General features: G+C 40.7%; 1 protein-coding gene and 1 long non-coding RNA gene across 2 annotated transcripts in view; one reads left to right on the top strand and one right to left on the bottom strand.

The window, feature by feature from the left end:
- Positions 1-21,684, bottom strand: part of KCNIP1 (potassium voltage-gated channel interacting protein 1) — a 509,279-nt gene that overhangs the window by 346,547 nt on the left and 141,048 nt on the right. The gene's annotated exons all lie outside the window — the stretch shown is intronic.
- Positions 2,787-20,040, top strand: LOC309526821. The gene is made up of 3 exons (XR_014216959.1): positions 2,787-3,388; positions 18,246-18,361; positions 19,896-20,040. It is a non-coding gene; the product is annotated as an uncharacterized lncRNA (long non-coding RNA).

Below are 21,684 nucleotides of genomic sequence, written 5' to 3'. Positions count from 1 at the left end.
TGCATTTTAAAACTTTCTTTTGAGTTATAATGGCTAGCAGGCACTAAAATAAGACATCAGACTGAGTCTAAAGGCCCAGTGTTTGCTCATTCATAAGCATGGAGCAAGCCGTAAGAGCAGCAGCATAGTCACTTGTTCATTTCTGAATATATTCTCATTTCTTGGTCCGTTGTGGAGTATTTCCATTTTGCAAACGAAATACCGAAAGAACAGATATTACATTACTTGTTCAAGGTGGAATGACATTTGTAACACAATAAAGTATGGGGTATGTTAAATTAATTCAGAATCCTCTGTTTGCACACATGCACCCTGACTCCCACAAAATAGTCTTCAGCTCAACACTGTTTGAACTTTCATATAAATCTGTAAATGACTGACAGGTGAAAATCCTTTGGGTTTTTGTTCTCAGCAGCCAGTCAAAGAGACTAAGTACTGAGAAGTTCTTAAGAGGAAAGTGCTACATCAAAACTGCATATAGAATATTTGAGGAGGGGGGAAACCACCCAAAAATGTCAGTCAAATGTTACTTCCTGCTTCAGTTCAAGGCCAAAAGGCCAAGCTGGAATGGTAAGAAAAAAAATTCTGCTATCAAGGATGACAAGACAGGGATAAAAGAAGAAATAAAAAAAGAACAATCTTTTAAAAAGATTATTTGGCTGCATCTCCTAGCATCTATTTGTGCTTTAAAAGCACTCAGATGAGAAGTGCCAAATCACCAACTGGTAATTCAGGTCACTGAGCAGATCTGCACCGATTTGTTGACACAGTGGTCATCCGGCAGACTATTTTTGCTTCCCAGCAGTATTCTACCTTTTGCCACAGAATTGTGGTCAGGAACATAATGGCTGTTACAAAGCCTAAGGTATGTACCTTCTCCTCCTGTCAGGTTAAATTACATCAGGCAAAGAAAGAAAGGAGAACAAAAAATGATTTTGTTTATGCAAAGCTTAACTTGTTTTGTTTTTTTATATCAAAATGGATCTGAAAAAATAATACCTGCACTGGTTACCAGTACTGGTTTATAAAGCAGATGCCCCATTGTGTGTAATGCTTATTTAACTTGGCTTTAAATTATAGCAAATGCATTAAGTAGCAGTACCATACTATAAGAGAGTTGAAACTAGGAGGGGTATGCACAGATACAGATACACACACAAACAAGAGTGACAAGGATCTGTCTCCTTTGAAAGCTCAGTCTGGTACAGAATGCACAAAGGAGAGATGGTTGAAGAGGATGCTTTCTTCAGGGCTGAATTGCAGCTTAATGTTTTGCCACTGTTACAAATCTGGCCAACATATTAGGCACTTGTACTCATCTTAGATTTTAAAAAAAACAAAGAAAGAAAAGCAGCACATGTTGATGGCACTACAAAAACAGCAGCTTGAAGCAAACATTCAAGATTTCGTACTCCCAGTGTTCTAAACTCTGGCAGAAATCCCACACACAGGCAGGCTGCTTAAAAATCTCATCGATTTCAATACAATTTTACTCCGTGCAAAATTGCAGTCTAAATCTCTAACAAGGGCATCCACCCGAACAGCTTTAAGCTCTGATGGCAATAACGGCTCAGTATGTGTCACTGTCTATCCCTCCCCTGGGTGCAGAGTATATATTGGGGATGCACTTCACTGATTACATAAAGCAAAAGAACCAGGAAGTTTCTTCTGTCCATGCCTGTCTGTCTAGCTGAGCACATGCCTCACACTCTGAATAGAAATGTGTCATGCTTTAACCAGGCTCCATTTCCAAAGATGTGGAAAATGCCAGTGGGTTAGAAAGGGTCATTAAGCAGCTGGACTGGTCTGATGAGGCTGCAATCCTTCCTTTCAAGAGGATGAGTGGACTGCCAAGAAAGAAAGGGTTCCTTTACCTTTCAAGAGCTGTGTGGAAGAGGGCAGTTTCAGGTGTGTTTTTCTTGCCCCAACATTACAAGCCATAACTGCTTCTACATGACAATTCAAGGAACAGGAGCTTTGCCTTCATTTAAATCTTGGCATCCTACACAATGAACTCATCACGTGAATCAGTCCTCACAGGGATAGGAAATGCTCCTCTGATGTTGTGGGCCTCTGAATACATGATTATCCACCAATTATCAAGGCTAATTGCTAGTGTATCAGTGCTGCTTGCTCTCAAGGGCACATTCCACCTGACCCTAATTGATCTTCAATTATGTTATTCAATATTATATTTTTGCACCCATTGTTTTGCTTTCTTCCCCTCCACCCGCACCCTGTCCTTGATCATCTTAAATTTGCTAAGCCTTCACTTGTAATTTGCATTTATTCTGAAGATTGCATCAAGCAAGCATGCTCTCCACCCACACTCCCCATACCCTGTTTCTGATCAGCTACTTGGATTTGTCTGCTGGCTATAGGAATTATTTTTAGCAATAATTCAAATGGATTATTTTTAATTTCATTGAAGTGAACACTGGTTTGTTTTATACTCTTAAGTAATCTTAACAGCTCTCTGAGAACAGGAAAGAGACATAGTTGCCAGCGCCAGCTGAGTAACAAAAACAATGAGCCCAATTTGCATAAATAGATGAATCCAAATTAGAGAGATGCTGAAAGCCCTGCATTGCAGATCTCCCTTATTGGTGAAGATACACAACTGCTGGGGTACATCCCTTGCTGCTACCCATTTCCGTGGAGACCTAAGAACTCAAAAGAGAGAATGAAAGGAAAATTCTACACCATTGTTATGAGTGCTAAATACTTATTCATATTTATGCAAATACACTGCTGCTGCTTCTCCCAGTGAGAAGGAGGAACCTCATTTCTGAGCCCTATTTATTACTATAAACATAACTTTCTCTATGTGGGATTCTGGTAATTCTATGAGGTTATCCAGATGATTTCTTTCAGAGACAGAGAAAGATATAATTGAAACCATAACCCCCTTCAGGCATTTGTTCTTCATAGTCAAGAAATGCATGGAGTACAGCCACACATGCTGACCTCACCCTCAGCATTGCTGTCAGTCCTCACTGCCTCTGCCTTCCAAACCTCTACATACTGAGGAAGAGTTCTGAAGGTCTGTACATATTCAGCTAACAAACATAGGCTCCTCCAAGCCCATGTGATCAAGGCTCCTGATCACATGGAGGAGCCTACACTATGGAGCTGAGAGTATCGGCTACCCATTCAGGCCTTATCTCTAATGTGCTGAGGTCAGTAGGGCAGACACAAGAGGGTCAGCAATGATGGAGGCAGAGCTGGTACATGCAGCCCTGATTCCCCTCTAGGCATCATTGGGTAGCAAATATTTCAGGGGGCTAACATTAAAACAGAAGCCAAGAGAAGCGTGTCATCACTTGCACCAAAAGCTAACCAAAGGACCAGAAATACTGCAAAGAGACTTTGATTTTGCAGCAAGCAAGTAAGTAACAAATAAGCAAGTCAGGCCCAAATCCATGTAATGTGAGAAAGTTGTAATCAAATAATCTGATTAAAAAACAAAACCTTTAAAGCAGTGTGCACATGCACATTTCAGCCTCCAAGTGATTTGGGATCTCTGCAGGGGTGTGCAGTAATTTGCTGTTTTACAAAACCATGTGGGGGTTTTTTTGCCACTCTGTGAATATGGTTGTGGGGTGTGTGGGAGTAAGGTATAAATCTGCTTGAATAAATGAAACAAACCATTTTCCTCCTTGCCTGTAGGCTGCCCTAGTATGGTGGAGTTCTCTCCATCCAGTACATTTCTGACACAGCCAGTTTACTATCATAAACTGTGGTATGCATTAGGGAAAATAAGATGAGCACTGAGAGAACAAGTCAAAGACTACACACACTGCCCCCTTAGTCATGAGGTAGTGAGGGTGGCTGCATAATACATACAGCTGAAGAAGGAAGCTGGAAAAGTGATACTCTTACTCTTTATCACTTCTTCTTTCTGCACCAGATTAAGTTGCTTGATGCGACTTTACTCAGAACCCATGTGGGCACATGCTCTCTCGTTTTCCTGTCTCTTGGCAAGGGGCCAATCCAGCATTGAGCAGTAATCAGAGGGGTAGTGCCCATAGCACTTGACTAAAAATACAAATGCCCACATAGGTCTAAAAAAGGTTGACAACCCATGCATACAGACAAAGCAATACATACGGCAGCATTTTGCTGAATTAGTTATGCAGCTCTTCTACAGCCATTTATCTGCTATCCTGCAATACCAGCCCAAATAGGAACTTGATAACTAGGATAGACTCTAGTGTGCCACATACAATTTTCAATGCAGTGTGAAGTTCTGCACAGATCAAACCAACTTCAGTCCAGCATTCTTCTCAAATTAATAATCAGCTAGGCCAGACTATTTTAAATTGCTTTTCCTATGCTTTGGTCCTGATGATGCCCTGTTAAGTGTTTCTGATTATTCATATATTATTTTAAGAGAGTTTTTCAGTGAAGTATTAAGCCATAATATATATTTCCTGCCTTACTATGACATCCTTTTGGGGGGTCCTATTCAGTTAGCCACACCACCCTAATACCATATCAACATACATGAGTGAGATCTCCTGCCCTTCATTCTTAAGCACACTGTACAGTACTGATATGGAACTTTGGTGGTACAACCGCTTCTTTCTTTTTTAAATCTTAGTGTTGCTGTAAAACAGTGCCTTCTGTTTTGGGGGACATCAAGCAAGTTGCCACACACACACACACACATTTTGAAGCAAAACTCATTAATGTAAGCCAGATATGTCCTGGCTTCATTTTGTCACCACAAGGTTAAAAAAATAAATCAGCGAGGTTAAATCAGATTTGGCTGCACAGATTTAAAAAACAAATGACAAAGGAGCCAGTAATATCGGAAAGACTACAAAACGTTCTATGACATAAATTTTCATTGGGCCAAAGTCCATTTCATCAGATGTCGTCTCTGAGATCACAAAGAAGTAATGTCTCTGTCAGAACAGATTAACACGATTATGTTTCTGGAATTATTTTATTCAGGATACTTTTAAACAATCCTGGAATATCAAGCCATTTTAACATGAATATTGCCGGACACTGTTGCTTTCTCCGTTTGAAATGGCATATATATTGTGGCTTTGGCCTTAAAGTGATCATTTTTCACTATTCTACGGTGATTTAGCAGCATAGGTTGGGTGGAGATAGCATACTGAGCAACATTCCCAATGCTTCCTTTTTCAAAAAAATTGCTAGTAAATCTGAAAAGCCTCCCTGCTGGAAATGTGAAATACACGCTGTCTTGAGAAGTGACATATTGCAAGAGTAAAATTCAGTTAGTGCTCATGTTCTGTTTGTTATGATGCTATTCAAAAGCAATTTTTTTCCATCTTGAGCACTGATCATGAACATTTGTCAGATTCATTTCCTGGGCAGGGGGGAGGAAGAGGGAGGGAGGGAGGATGAGGAGCTCTCTCAATAAGCATTACAGCAATTCAAGAATCTGGCATATGATCCATGTTTACTTTCATGAGAATTAATAAGGCTTCTGTTTGCATAAGTAGTCATACATGCATAAACAGATCAGCATCATCCAACACATGCATCTGTAATCATCCTCACAGTTCAGTCTGTCCAACATAAGTGATGATGATTAGGAAATTGATTTGAGAAGCAGGAAGTGGTGAAGCCCACAAATTCAACACAGCTGACAGAAGACCGTAGCGCTGTGTGGGAAAACAACCATTTCATCTTGTTACTAGATGTTTATGCAATAATTCATATTGCATCTTAAATGTGTGGCAAGAAGATACAGATTCCTTTAGCAACAACAAAGCTGGCATACAAAGATAAATGTGAATAGCTTCTTTTCATCCTAGGAAGCATCTCTGGCATTACACAATAATTAACACATTTGTAGATCCACTTTATAGAGAGAGCTTTGTTAGATTATTGGAGATCTAGAAATAGTTTTAAATTGTGCAGCTTGTATAACATTAGCTCCATATTTAACTACTCCCATATTTCCATATTTGCTTTCCTATGGTGGCAAAGAAGAAGTCCACAGAAGCCACAATGTGTTTCAAACAAACTTCTTCCACAAGTTTAGCCAAATATGGTGCAGCCCCGACCAAGAGTAACTGGGCATTTAGTGTGGTATCGAAATAGGGGCACCTGCACAGATACAGATACATGTGCACAGACTCTCCATGCAGGACATCAATTGGGTAGCATGAAGCTGGATGTACAGTTGCACACACAATAGTCTACCCATTCAGATGTCACTGAACATGCAGATGTCATAGGAGGTGCCTAGGAGTTGCATGGACAGTGAGGGCAGCTGAGCCTGGGGTTGCTGCTCCCTCTAAGCAATTAATGTTAGAAGTCTGTGACAAGAAGGTTTATTTGAACACTCCTACTGCTATGCAAGACAGGGTTTTTCGGGTGACTGGGAATTCTGCTTTTTCAGATAAACATCCCTTGAAACGATTAAAAAGAATCAGTGTGACACAAATCACTGAGTCATGCTTTATATGCAGACCTTGGCTGCAGCGACAGCAGCATGCAGCATATGTTTGGGATTATCCAAGTTTCTGACTAAAGCATTATTCATGAATATAGCTTGGTTCGAATAAGAAGGCTGTTCTGTGTTATGGAATCATAACATTGTAGAATTGGAAGGAACCCTGTGGGTCATCTAGTCCAACCCCTTGCAATGCAGGAATATCAACGAGACCATACATAACAGAAAGCCATCCAAGCGCTGCTTAAAAACTTCCATATTATGTTATCACTAGAGAATAAAATGTGAAATATATGATGAGGAATGAGTACAGACGGTTAAGGCGTGCGAAATTCATGCACTTTCTTTTTTAAAAAAACTTTTTTTATTCAAAATTAAAACAAAACATATTATCCAGAAACATATCATCCTTAATTTTTTCCCCATTTTTGGAAAAAGTATGGAAGAAACGTAAATGGAAATGATAATTTTTAAAAATCACAATGAAAACTATGGCAAATACAACAGGAAATGGGAATGGAAGATAAGATTAACAGGCATACTGTAGGCATGGGGCTCAATTTGCACCTGTTTTAGTGACTGAATTTTTGCAAAGGGGGGTTAGTGTTTGCAAGCTTGCAAAATAACTGAATGGAAACCATTGAAAAGTGAACTGGTCATATGTGCCTGGCTTCATCCCATCGTTTGCAGATCTGTGGTTCCTTATTGAGGTATGATATAAAAGAACACTATGGAACTCTGGGAAGTAGCTTTTATTTTGACTGCACAGCAGGTGGTATATTGATAGGTACTATAATACCCTCCAACACCCTGTCCTATCCAAATTAAGCCTTTCTTAAAAATAATTAACTTTAGTTAATTCCCCAAAGTCTCCAAGAGTCAATGCACGCAGTAACCAAATTCAACTGACTGTATGCCAAATAGTGATAATCCAAAGTCTCTCCTAATGAAAAACTGAAAACAAATTCATAATGGCCAATTAGCATGACTAAATGCTACCACCAACATGCCTCTGAATACCAGTAACTGTGAAACAACAGTAGAAGACTATTGCCCTCATCATTTGCTGAATGTGGGCTTCCCATGGATCTGTGATGATGAAAACAGACTTCTGGTCTGGATAGGCCTTTGCTCTGATCTAGGAGGGCTGCTATGATCTTGCTCTTGTGGAGCAGCACTTTGCTTAGGGAATTGCAATGGTAAAGAATTGTTGTGTTGTCACAACACTGTCTTCATCTGTTTGGAGGTAAGAAATTCTTATTACAGACGGCATATGTGGAATTCCTACAAAACAAAAACAGGGCAGATACTGGAAGAGACAATGTACTGTTGTTGTTGTTGTTGTTGTTGTTGTTGTTGTTGTTGTTGTGTCATTTAGTCGTGTCCGACTCTTTGTGACTCCATGGACCAGAGCACGCCAGGCACTCCTGTCTTCCACGGCCTCCTGCAGTTTGGTCAAACTCATACTGGTAGCTTCGAGAACACTGTCCAACCATCTCGTCCTCTGTCTTTCCCAACATCAGGGTCTTTTCCAGGGAGTCTTCTCTTCTCATAAGGTGGCCAAAGTATTGGAGCCTCAGCTTCACGATCTGTCCTTCCAGTGAGAACTCAGGGCTTATTTCCTTAAGAATGGATAGGTTTGATCTTCTTGTAGTCCATGGGACTCTCAAGAGTCTCCTCCAGCACCATAATTCAAAAGCATCAATTCTTTGGTGACCAGCCTTCTTTATGGTCCAGCTCTCACTTCCCTACATCACTACTGGGAAAACCATAGCTTTAACTATACGGACCTTTGTTAGCAAGGTGATGTCTCTGCTTCTTAAGATGCTGTCTAGGTTTGTCATTGGACAATGTACTAGTGATAGGTTAATTGCCACCCCTCTTCTCATTGAGAATGCAATGAGGTTTGTTGGTGTTATCATATTCCTGAGCTAAAGCAGCTGTCAAAGCAACAAGACATGAGATGCATGTTAGCAAGTAGATGTCAGACATTTCCTGATTAAGGCAACAGAACAAGAGAAGGCAAATAGCAATGTGTAAATGAAACTGCTTAAAACTTGTGGACAAAATGCTGAGAGTCAGGGAGAAAGATGACAAGAGTAGGTATGTGAAGATACAGTGGAAACAGGAAGGGGAAATCTAACTGAAATTAGCAAGTAAAGGAAGCTCAGACATAACAGTACTACAGAGGACAAGGTGTTGAACAAGGAGTGAACAAATGCATGTTTGCTGGAGGAATTAGAAATAAATTCAAATAATGAAATTAATTCAGCATAAAATCCTTGGCTATCAAGGGTTGGGGGAGAGATCCATAAAATCCATGGCTTTAGAATGGTGAAGAAAACTTGCTGTTAATAGAGAAGAAACAATGAAATATCTAGTGGTAATGGACTAAAATTTGCAAGGACCTGGGTTCATGAAGGATACAAGAAGATGCTATTAAATATCTAGAAACACTGATAAATATCCTTCTGAAGACTGGGCCAAAAACAAAGAACTGAAAACTGGCAGGGTTCCATGGGCAAAATTTCGCTGATGGATGTTTACCAAGCCTCATTTGAAAATGTTCCAGACAAAGGGATGTCAAATTTCTCTCAGCAGCTTGCCCAGATTTTAGGTCAGGTCTCAAATGGATGGGGCCATTACATTCACACCAATAAGAAAGACTTTTTTTGAAATAGCTCATCAGATGCAATTACTTCTCGCTATAAACTGTCTTACATTTAATATGTAGCCTGCTGCATTAGGCTCTGATCCAGACTGCAGCCCATAGAGGGGTGCAATTAAATACTTTCCATCCCAGTGTCGCCTCCTCCCACCTGCTATGGCATGCAACAACCAGGACCAACTAAATTCCTTCCAATAGGATTCAGTCTAGGAGAGTAGAAGCAGCAGTAATTGATGTCATCCTGTGGGTCAAGCATTGATTCCCTATTTCCTATGCCACTGGGAATGCTGAATGAAGGACAGAAAAAGTTGGGATTATAACACCACAAACCAAAATCCCCCTGGTGTCAGGAATCAGGGGGTCATTGGTACCTAATACTGTGCCAGTGCTAGCAATAAAGTTGTACTGCACTACCTGAGTCTGGGCACTTTGTCACTGAAAGAGGACACTCGGCTACAGTATTTTTAGGCTATTGTCTACATTGGGCTGCTTGCTCTGTTCCAGCTTTTTGACAGTTATCCAGTGATGATAACTCACTTATCGGTTATTCAAGTTCCTGGTGGGAGAATTTAACCTTACCCTCACTCACTGGGTGCCTTACAAGGAGGAACAACACAGATCCCCATAAGCACTATTACATTACACACTAAAAACATTTCATCCTGCTGGCCTTTCTGTTGTGGTGCACACCACTTGTATCCATCACCATTCATTATAGTTTGCCCCATTAAGTGGAAGAATTAGGCTGTGACCATGTGCATGTGGTTTATCATTATGCCCTGCTGCAGCAACTGCTGACACATACGCAGAATGCAACTGCTGCGAGGAGGTATTAGGTAACCTTGTTAAGGAGCCATCCTTGACTTTAAGCTCTATATTTATTCCTAGAGGACTTATTAGAAAATCAAAGAACCTGAAAACAAAAATACACAATTTAATTAAGGCACCAATGAAAAATGGCCACCCAACTTGCAATAAATCACCCAATGCATTGTAATTAGGACCCTCATAATCAAAGCAAATGTTCATCATATACATTAGCAAAACAAAATGACACAACTCAATTTACATTTATATGTGGGGTAATGATTTCGTACTTCAAAATATAAGAAAGACAGTCCATAATAGATGAGTTCATATATGAAGCAAAGAATAAATACGATGATAAGATGGATGCTATCCACTTCCCAGCATGACATCACACAATACACCCATATCCCTACATTGCTGGGATGAGTGTGGTGGAATGAAGCTGCTTGCAATATGATGGCTGTCCTTCATGAGGCAAGAGCTACCAGATATTACAGTGGGATAGGAGAGGGATGGGTTTAAAAAATTTAAAACGATGTATTTTAATGCAGTTTATTACAATTTTGAGGCAAGAAGCGTACAATAAAATTCAGAGAAGTGTGAAATGAGAAGGGTCATTTTGTTCTGATACAGGCCAGGGGTGTAAATTAGACCAATTCACTTTAAAATTTGGACTGAACAAAATTCTCATTTCTGTCTGAGAATAAGTCTAATAGGACAAACTTCATAGCTCAGAATGAGACTCTTAATCTCAGGGTTGTGGGTTTGTGCCCCACGTTGGGAGAAAGATTCTTGCATTGCAGGAGGTTGGGCCAGATGATCCTCATGGTCCCTCTATGATCCTATGACTTCTGAATAGACATAGATAAACATTTGAAAAGGCCTGCTGGAACAAGCCAAAATACCATCTAGTCCAGCATCCTCTTCTCACAGTGGCCAACCAGATACCTACAGGATGCTTCACGCAGGGCCTGAGAGCAACAACCCTCACTCCATTTGTGATTCACAGTAATGGGCATTCTGCCTCTGACACTGGAAGGTATTACATAGCCATCATGGCATAAAAAGCTTATGCTGCAAAATGTAACATGCCTGGAGGTATGGAGAAAGCATACCTTACAGGGACTCTTTATATTATAATATATTAGAAATAACCATTAAAGCAAATGTTCACCAGCTTGGAAAGTAGAGCTACATAAATACAAATAAATCCAGTTCATTTTATAGGCTATCTGCAGCTGTAGTACCAAAATATATCATTTCTATTGCAACCACAGGAAATCAATGAAGGAGAAAGGCTTATGAAATGTCATATTTGTGCACATCCCAGACCTAACACCTGTCAAGGCCAAGACATATTGAAGCTTCTTATATAATTGCAGACCTCTTAAAATATGTATTCTGTCTTAAGTAATGCTTGCAGATTGAAATATTTTTGAAACCCAATTAATATATTTTCTTGGAGATTTCTTGTCTACAAAAAAAGAAAAAGAAAAAAAGAAATGAGGCAGTATCTCACATTTCTGAAGAATTTCATTGGTGTTCTCCAAGATGCATTAGACAAACCTGTATGCTTTATAGGCATATGTCTTCCTTTCAGCACTTACAACAGCTTTCCTAACAATTCAACAAGGATTAATATTTCGGCTAAAATAGAGGTGGATCTGGTTTCAGAGGCACTACTAACTACACATTAACATTTAATGCATTTTGCATTGTTTGATAAAAAATGGAAGCAAAGGAAACAAACAAAAATTACACACTGGCCAAATCAGATTCACAAACAAAATCTGGAACTGGAAGACTAGGGAGCCATTAAGCATTTTCCCCTTCATCAACCACTTTATATATTTAGAGAAACAATCTAATACCCATCATAGCTTTTCATCCATAACACAGTTAATTACAGCCCCAGCATTCTGTCCATTCCAGTGATTGAAGAAATGCTACCACTTATCACGTGTGATAGTTGAACAGGAATGCACTCAGTCAAGCTAAAGAAAAGCAAGCTAGCAGTTTAGTCTATACATATTTCCACAGCAGAGGAGGGGACAGCTATACTATAAAAAGAGTTGCTTTTATAGTGACTTCTGCATCTGATCTCACGCTTCCAACACCATTAAGCAGACTAAGGACTTTTAACCTAATCCCTCATGATGGACGCATCTCTTTTCTCACCATTCATTTAGCAGACATGATTAATGCAGTATCCTCTTTCCATGAGCATAAGGATTTATGTTTATATAACATAACTTTTTATCCTATCCTTCCCTCACTCATGCCCCATGCCTGCCCCAGATCTGCTCTTGAGGGTTGGGGAAAACCCCAGAACAGATTTAGGTAGTGTTGCCATATCTTGAAGAGCAAAAAAGAGGTCAGCTCAAGCCACTGCCAGCCTGAGCTGGGGAAAGAGGTGAGCGGGTGCACCAAAAAGTGTGCGTATGCATGTACGTAAATAAATAAATACCTCCCAAACCACAACATTTCCTTTAAAATGTAAAAATCTCCCCTGGATGCGCATGCTGGGCCCCCAAAAGAGGACATGTCTGGGATTTGCCAGACATATAGCAACTCTAATTTAGGGGGTAGTCAGAGAAAGGGTAGGGGGAAGTTCCATTGCCAAAATGCAAATCCTTTCGTTAATGGAATGGGTTTCCTGGGTACAACTCTTCCAGTACAACTGAAACCATGTCTACTCAGAAGCAAGTTTCTTTGAATTCAATGGGGCTTAAGGTAAAAGGACCCCTGACCGTTAGGTCCAGTTGCGGATGACTCTGGGGTTGCGGCACTCATCTCACTTTACTGGCCGAGGGAGCCGGCGTACAGCTTTCAGGTCATGTGGCCAGCATGACTAAGCTGCTTCTGGCAAACCAGAGCAGCGCACTGAAACGCTGTTTACCTTCCCACTGGAGCGGTACCTATTTACTTGCACTTTGATGTGCTTTCGAACTGCTAGGTTGGCAGAAGCAGGGACCAAGCAATGGGAGCTCGCCCCGTCATGGGGATTTGAACTGCCGACTTTCTGATCGGCAAGCCCCTAGGGCTCTAGATTGCAGCCTGAATCTTCCTGAGCCCAAGGTAGAAAGGGAGCTTGTTAATTCCCAGTATTATTAGCAACATACACTCCCCTCTCTCTTAAATCTCTCACAAAGATTAAATATGTTAATATAACTGAACTGTACAATCATAAACACATTAGTGTTAACCTGTGGCTCAACACCTGTTATTCTGCATGCTGCTTAGAACAAATCTTTCACATAATGGGAAAACTGACGTAACTCTCATTGCATGCAGGTGTAGAAAAGCAGCCACTGTGAATTACAAAGCTCCAGGCATCACAATGTTACACCTACCTATTATGTCTAGGTCAGCCTTTTCATTTTTAAAAATATTCTAATTTTTAAATGCTGATTTGTATTTTTGCAAATGCATTTATTTCATTGGAGAGCATTATCTGAGGATGAAAGATAAAGCTATCATCACAGAAAGATCTGCACATTCCTTCTTGCACTAGACAATTTAAGATGTGAACTGTCAGCTGCGTAGCCTGCTTTTTAATATATTACTGACATATGTTTACTTAACATCTGACTAATGCTTTCTTGTGGCTCAAGAAAACAAGACTATTTAAAATGAAATATTTAAATCACTTTTGACTGGACCAAGCTGACCTAATAATTACAAACTCCATTTCAATTAACACTCGGAAGTTTCCCTGACACATCCTGCCTTGGGGTTCTTAATAGAAACTGGAAAATTAGTATGTAAAAAGAAATCTTGGCTTTAAAGTGTTGCTGCTCTGGTGTAAAAATGATGCTATTAGCTGAGTTGTCATGCTGTGTAAGTCAGGTGAATGTCAACCATCAGCTTGGGCTATGAAAGTTCGAAGGTTCACTAGAATGACCAACAAAGGTGACTACAGAAGTGTATCTTGACACAATTATCAGTCCACCATGCATGCACTCCTAACAGTCTCCATGTAGTGCATCATGTTTGTAGAAATCACTACTAGGAAGATGCAGGAGTGTCCAAAATTGCAGGAAATGAACTGGTCAGGAGAGAAAGTTGCTTGAAGGAATGGGAGAAGGAGCTCTCTGCAAAACACTACTTCCATTTTATTTAAATATTAGGTACACTCCACTCATCCCAGCTTTTATGTGAATGGGACAGGTGTGAATAGGGATCAGGAAGAAATTTGATTCTGCCCTATCTAATTCACACTTTCTGGAACAATGTGTGAACCAAAATGTCTCTATACTTCAAAACTTGCACTTCTCCAAATTTTGTAGCACAGTTCTCCGGCTAAATAACATATTAAAAAATACATATATTAGGGGAAAGTGCCAAAATACACGTTAATGAAAATAACATACAAAAATACATTATATTTTGAAAAATGGCTTACAAAAATGATTATATGTGGTAAATTGCTTGCAAAAATGTGTATATTAGGCAAAATGGTGTTCACAAAAATATATATTATGAAAACTGCACTAAAATGCTGATGACTATGATGACTTTAAAAATAATAAAATCACAGAAAGATGGAGGACTGAACTTATAATTGGGAGGGGAATAAGAAAGGGGGGAAATGATAAATAGAGAAACCAAAATTGTTTCATTCACCTCTAGTTATGAATAAGATACATGCCACTATTCTGTCACATCTAGTTTGGACCCAAAATTATTTCAACTGCTAATAAGCAAAACATTGATACCATGGGATGGTGTCCCCAACATGCTGGAGCAGTCTGTGGTTGCTATAGCCACTCTATTAATGCATGTAAGTAAATCCTTAAGGCAGAAACAAGCAATAAAAATTGTACTCAGCTTAAGGAAAAATATTATTGTTGGCATCAAGGTGAGTGTGTAGGTGGGGTAAATAGAGAAAGTAAGAACTGCAGATTATTCCTAACCAACCAGCAAGTGCTAATATAGATTCATCACCAATCTTTCAAATCTCTCACAAAGCTCATACACCCTTAGGGATTAGGTAAAGAACCCTGTTTGCAGAAGACATACGCAACAGCTTCTGCTTGTGCAACTGGGCTATCGCACTCTCCTCCCACTTGTTTCCCCCAAAATTCAACATAATGTGATACTGAAGTTCACCATTAGTCATTTCTAGTCATTTCTAACTTTACGTAGAAATCTACCTCCCCCCTTTCCGTTCTTGGTTCTTGCTTCCATCTACCTTAGCTAAACAACCCTAATCTGTTGGTGAAGCTCCTATCAACTTGTTGTCTTTACTCTTGGCTTTCATTTTATTTTATTTGTTTACATCGACAGAAGAGGAACTAACTGATGATTTGTAAAAGCTCTCCTTGTGAACAACTCAACAGCTGGTCAAGAATGGAAGTTGGGATCCTGCTGTACTCTGTTTAGATTGGTCAATTCTCTGTGTATCCTGTTTACAGGAGCAACAAAGACTTTCAAAAGGAACTACACCTTCTGAACAGACACAATTCTTATTCTGAATTGCAGCACAGCACATGTTCTGCAGTGGCGTAGCGTGGGTTGTCAGAACCCGGGGCAAGGCAAGTAATTTGCGCCCCCTAACCTGTGGATTTTGCACCCCCTAAACCGTGGAGCGCCCCCCCCAGATGTTGTGCCCGGTGTGGGGGCGCAAGCGAGGCCCGCCTCCCGCGAAACTTCCAAGAGGTCGCCCTACGAAGCCCCTCCGGAACGCAGCCTGGAGACTAGAGCAACGAACGACGACCCCACCGGCCCAGGCAGGCGGCGGCTTCGACGGCGCTTTTCCCGCCCAGCGATGCCGACGCACCTTGAGGCTCCCCCGGGCGGCCACGTGGCCCTTGCCCGGCCCGGCGTGCTCCGCCAGCGGCAGCGGGCTACCGCTGCCTCCCGCTCCTCCGCCGCCCGCCTCCGCCTCATCGGCGTCGTCGTCCTCCTCCACGTCGACTACCACGTCTTCCTCTTCGTCCTCCTCCTCCAGGGCGGCCGCCGAGCCCTCCCGCGAGGGCGGCCTCCACGAGTTGTCGAGCTTGGGCAATGGCTGCGCGGCTGACGGCGAGGCGCTAAGGCGCCTGCTCCCCAGGCTGGAGCGCTTGGCCAGGCGCCGCGCTTGCGATTGCTTGTCCCTTCCCTCTGGACTCGCGCCCCCCCAAAATGTTGCGCCCGGTGCGGCCGGCACCCCTGGCACCCCCCACGCTACGCCACTGATGTTCTGAAGGCTTGCTCCTCTTTAACACCATGCCTGTATTTGTTATGAAGCACTGGCATTTTATGTTCTGTTGCAGAAGCTTTATTACAGAATAAGCTGACTTTTGAATTTGTCAAAATCTACTGAAAAATATGTGATGTCTTCCTGTCTGGGGGTATCAAAGAAGCAACATTCCAGTATTTTCTAACAGCTGACCCACCAAGAGATACAGAAAAGGACTTCTGGTTGTCCACACTTCTCATGGTTGATACCTGAAAGACTAACCACCAATAGCTCAATTGTATTGTTGACCATAATGCTAAGAACCTAGTGCTTCTGCTCTATTACACCCACTAGGAATTCTGCTGCTTGTTTTATTAGGAGTAGCATCAGCCTCTAAGTGGAGAGTTTGATGCATTGTCATTACAAGCTCTCTTGGAGCACAGTCAAAGAAGAGATTGAAAGTTGTCTTGATAAGTAAATGCTTTTGAGCTAGCAACTATGTGGTCTAGTGCTTACAGGTATAGATCAGGAATTACATATTGTTGGCTCACATTCATTCTTGTCACTGAGTTAGCCCTTATGGACTTTACACACAGAGATTGTAATTAACTTAAAAGACAGTTGGGAGAACAAGCCTCCAAAATCCTTTCCAGAACCATGAGATGTCTCAAATGAGTAATGCTTTTTATTTTGTGGGTAGCATTCCCAAGTATCTAAAGAGGGCAACTGCCTGTCAGTAAACACAGCAGTCATTCTAATAATAATTGCTTCTATCTATTCTAGACAGTGAAACAGAAAATTGAAGCATAGGCGTCTGACATATTCAACTTTTCTTCTCCAATTACCGATGAAGAAAAATGAGAAAGAAGATATTTAGTTTATTGGAGACGTGGAGGTAAAAAGAAAAGGCAAAATAGATTTTTCTGTAAGGGTAACAAAATTTCAACTAGTGGACATGAATACTAAAAAGCATAGTGGCCAGAAAGTCTTCCTAGAATTCAGGATGGATACACTAATTGTCTGTAATTTCTATTATCTTAAGTTTGCTGCTGACATTACCTAGTGTATGAAATACAGAAGCATATAAGCATGAGCAGGAAAAGCTCAGGGATATGACTATTCCACTGCAAAAGGGCATGCAACAATTCAGGCCAGGGGCAAAGATCTGCCTGAAAATATGTAAGATTTCCCCCCACCTCCCATTTCTATCACTGCTGCCATAGACAAGGAGCGTACTGGGGAGCATAATCTAAGAAACTACTGTTGGATTTCAATCATCTGACCAAGCCACCAAGTGTTTCTTAGCCCTAGAACATAAACCAGACTGGATAGGGTCAAGAAAGTATCACCCAGGAACGTCTAATATTAGGATGTGTCACCTTCTCTTTCATCTTGCCCAGAAAGGCAGATGGAACGCTGACCTGCATGAATGGAAGGATCATGTTCACTGAATAAGTGACAGAGAGGGAAAGAGAGAGAGGGGAAATAGAAATACACAGAGAGGGGGAAGAGAGAGAGCTGGATAGGCTCCACTTATAGTAAAGAGAACACATCACCTTCCTAGAATGATGCATTATAATTTCAATTAGTCGTGACCTCAGTTACTCTTTGCTAGCTTTCATCAGTGAGTTAAGACAGGGAATGAAAGTGCACACACCATTCTGTAAGCAACAATATCTTGATTCATTGCAGGATTTTAAAAAAAATTATGCAAAACTTATTGTTTTAACAATAATTTCAAAAATTTGATAGATTGAAACAGGTAAGTTATTACTTTCTAAAGCTTTGAAATGAACTTATATTTCAGTTACATATAACAAATATTTTTAAAAGCATTTAGAAAGTCTCTTGCAGGTTTGCATTAGCTGAAGGAATTGTTGGATATACTAACCTAGAAATAGAGTTAGCACTTGAGGGAATCCGAAGATCATTGATGAACTAATGATTCATTATAATTCGAACTGACAGAGTTTTGTGCAGCCTTAGGTGGAATTTAAAGTTAACCTCAGGTAGTATCCACTGTGAAGGGCAAGCAATGGTATCGCTTGAAAGCATCTCCCTCTGGGGATTAAGTGCTCAAACTGCTGCAAAGGTGAGCAATTTTTATCTCTCTGTCAGAGTGTCTAAGGACTGACCTAGTGACCTTTTTATTCCTTGGTTTGCAGCTTTGCTGACTAATTTGACACAGATGGTGATATGCTGCAGCAACCACCTCCCAGGATAACTGGGCCACTTAAGGCTTAAGCAAAGAGAGAGCACAGCACCTGTAGAAGGCAAGAAGGTATTTATCAATGCTATTGCACTCTGGTCCCCTCTGAAAGCATCAACTGTTGCCTCAACTGAGGCCTCCATTTCTCCCCCTGTCCAATGTAAGAGTAAATTGGATAGCAAATTGGTAAATTGGGATTAAATTGGGATGTAGAGCATGGGGAGAGTCCTGTTCAACTCATCTAGCCAACTAGTACTCTTGTTCCCGTCACAATTTTGTATCAAGAGCCACAAGTCAATCTGAACAGTGTATTATTAACTGACAGGCTGTCCTCATTACTGCAGATAAATCTGAGAGCAGAGCAACAGATATGAAAAACTGAAAGGTCATTCCATGTTCAGGGAACATACAGTTCAGTCTTCAAACATTTAAAAGAAATCCTTCACTACTACTCCCTCATAGTGGTTAAGTGAGAGATCATTGGCGAAGGAAAAACAAGAATGATTGAGGATAATTATCCTTACAAGTTCACTTGCAGTTCATCCCAGTACCTGGCTCTCGCTCCAGCATAGAATGGGGGGAAGGGGAGGAGGCGCTGAGTGCAAAAGCACTTCACCTGCTGAAAACCTTCCTACACCATTAGGAAGTAGAGGTTCTCCTGTTAATTAGAGCTTAATTGGACTAAAATACAGGCATGGGATAGGGACGCGGGTGGCACTGTGGGTTAAACTACAGAGCCTAGGACTTGCTGATCAGAAGGTTGGCGGTTCGAATCCCTGCGACGGGGTGAGCTCCCGTTGCTAGGTCCCTGCTCCTGCCAACCTAGCAGTTCGAAAGCACGTCAAAGTGCAAGTAGATAAATAGATACAGCTCCGGCGGGAAGGTAAACGGCGTTTCCATGCCCTGCTCTGGTTCGCCAGAAGCGGCTTAGTCATGCTGGCCACATGACCCAGAGGCTGTACGCCGGCTCCCTCGGCCAATAAAGCGAGATGGGTGCCACAACCCCTTTGACCCTCAGGATGTTGCTGAACTACAGCCCCCATCATCTGTGGACACTGGTCATAGGGTTGCAGCCCCAAAAGCAATGAATGAAATTTTATGTTGATGCAAAGTGTGCTACCCACACAGTTCTTGTTCTGGTCTCACTATGAGCAAGGAAGAGCCTCTGTAAGAAATGGACACAATTTACTCCCAACTAGCTTTGTTGTCTTGTGCAGTTGAGAAAATTAATACAAAGTGGAGAAAGGATTTGAATGAGAAGAATTAGACTTGTTAATAGTAGGAGTCCCCATGTTCATTTTCATTTCTTGAAAGCTTGAACCAGGCCAGAACAATATCAGGCAGAATCAATCCCCACCGCAAGTCTTTAGGAAATCATTTGTAGATAGATCATCTTAATAGAGTCCCCATTCTTACAAGGAGTGTAGCTAGACTTTGAAATAATAGTTGGCAAGTCTCCAAAAATATCAGTGCACAGTATATAAGTGAGATCAAAAAATAAGGAAAGGAAAAACAAAACTTGTTAAGTCTGAGAGTACTGAAAACATTAAATACGGTTACATCAAGTACAGTAGACAATTTCTTCTTTTTGTTATTTCTTTTAAAGAAGAGCCTATTCCAACCATGCTGAAGGCTGGTCTAGACATGAAAAGCAGAGTGGTAGAGGAAAGTTGTCTATTTGAAAGTAAGCTTCTCCCTGAATTCAAGGAAATGTTACATCCAATAAGAAACAAACCTTGGTATGTTTGTTCCTTATGTTTTCCAACTCTCTTCGTTTTTTTTCCTTTTGCCTATTTCATAATTGCCACCACCCACCCCTACATGTAACTTCAAACCAATTCTGAAATCTCATTTCCCTGTCATCTTAAACCATGTAGCTAAAAAAAGTTTCAAATTTCTTCAAATATTTACTAACATACATCCAGATACTGGCTCCAAATATTCACCTGCTTATACACTCTGTCCTATTTTCTGCAACATCAGATAGAATTTTTATTTCCATTCCCTGCTACCAAATATTTGTTTCTCCAGTTCCACACAAATGCTTATATAAAAGAGGGGGATACACACACAAAGACACATTTTCTTAAAAAGAAAAAAAAAAGCTGCAAACATTCCTGAGAGATACCAACATAATTTTGATACATTATGATACATACATATTTTAAGATGTGACAAACTTCTGAATGAATGTATTTAGAAGATAAAAATCTATCTCATTATTTAAAGACACACAAACACACACACCCTTGCGAGATCCTTCAAAGACAAACCTATATTGGTGACAGCTTCCTGTTTGGCTCTTGACTATACCTTATTTGAAACAGTAAGCAAGGCTCACCTATAGGCTATGAACTTGTTTCTCCCATAAAAGACGATGAATGTATCCTCAAATTGGATAATTCAGTGACTGCAGGCAACAACCAATGGAAACCTCCTGTGGCATGAATGGCAAGAGATTTTCTCTAAGAATGCATCTCTTCCCACAGTAGCCTAAGAGAATGGGAAAAGTCATAATGAAAAACAAAATCATCTTCTCTGGAGGATAAAGAAATACACACATCTCTGCTTCATAAAGATGAGTATCCAGAAACAGGGGCTCTAAGACACAAATATGCAGTTAATCACCAAGCTACAAAGCACAGAGAGGATAAAAGAAACCCCTAAGTGCTGAACTCATCTCCAGATGGATGCTGCCCATTTAATGCAGTTCTCAGTGTACAATTCATCGAGACTGTGGCTGCATCTGACCTCAATTACTATGTTCCCTTCACAAGTTATTTTTGAAACAGACTATTCTACACTTCAGATGAAGCCATGCACAAAAGGCTAATAATAATGGCTAGGATTTATATAATCCAGAAAGTATCTAAAGTGACTTTTCAAAGTCGGGAAAATCTTTTCCCAACTCTGAATGTACAAATGAAGATACTCTGAAGATTTGAATCCACTAATTTATTTGGCATAAATACCAGTTACAAGATTTACCTGTTTCCAAGATTTATCTGGAAATGCCACATACAAATTACTTGTGTGCATCAAATATGCAGAATCCTCTGACATATTCTCAGTCATTTTCACATTGTGAACAACGTCCCTCCCAGCATATACAGTTTTTACATACTATCCAAGATTTGGAAGTGATCTTCATATAACAACATAGTCATTGCTGTCTTTGAATTGCATGAGAAAGGGAAACAACACAGAAAGCCCTAAACAACCATTTTGTTCTGACAAAGTTTGGAGTCCCTCTATTTAGTCTCTCATCCTAAGCTTCTCCTGAAAGGGCCAGCCTGGCCTGGAAGTAAATACTTCTCTTTTCTGTGGCAGTCTGCTCAATGTGCTCTTGTGCACTATTTATTAAGTGCAGTGGAGGTACTTGGTTGTGCAGGTGG

Source organism: Podarcis vaucheri (genome assembly GCF_965113315.1).
Source record: "Podarcis vaucheri genome assembly, chromosome: 2".
Taxonomy (NCBI): domain Eukaryota; kingdom Metazoa; phylum Chordata; class Lepidosauria; order Squamata; family Lacertidae; genus Podarcis; species Podarcis vaucheri.
Note: the sequence above shows the minus strand (reverse complement) of the source record. Positions and strands in the feature narration are given on the sequence as shown.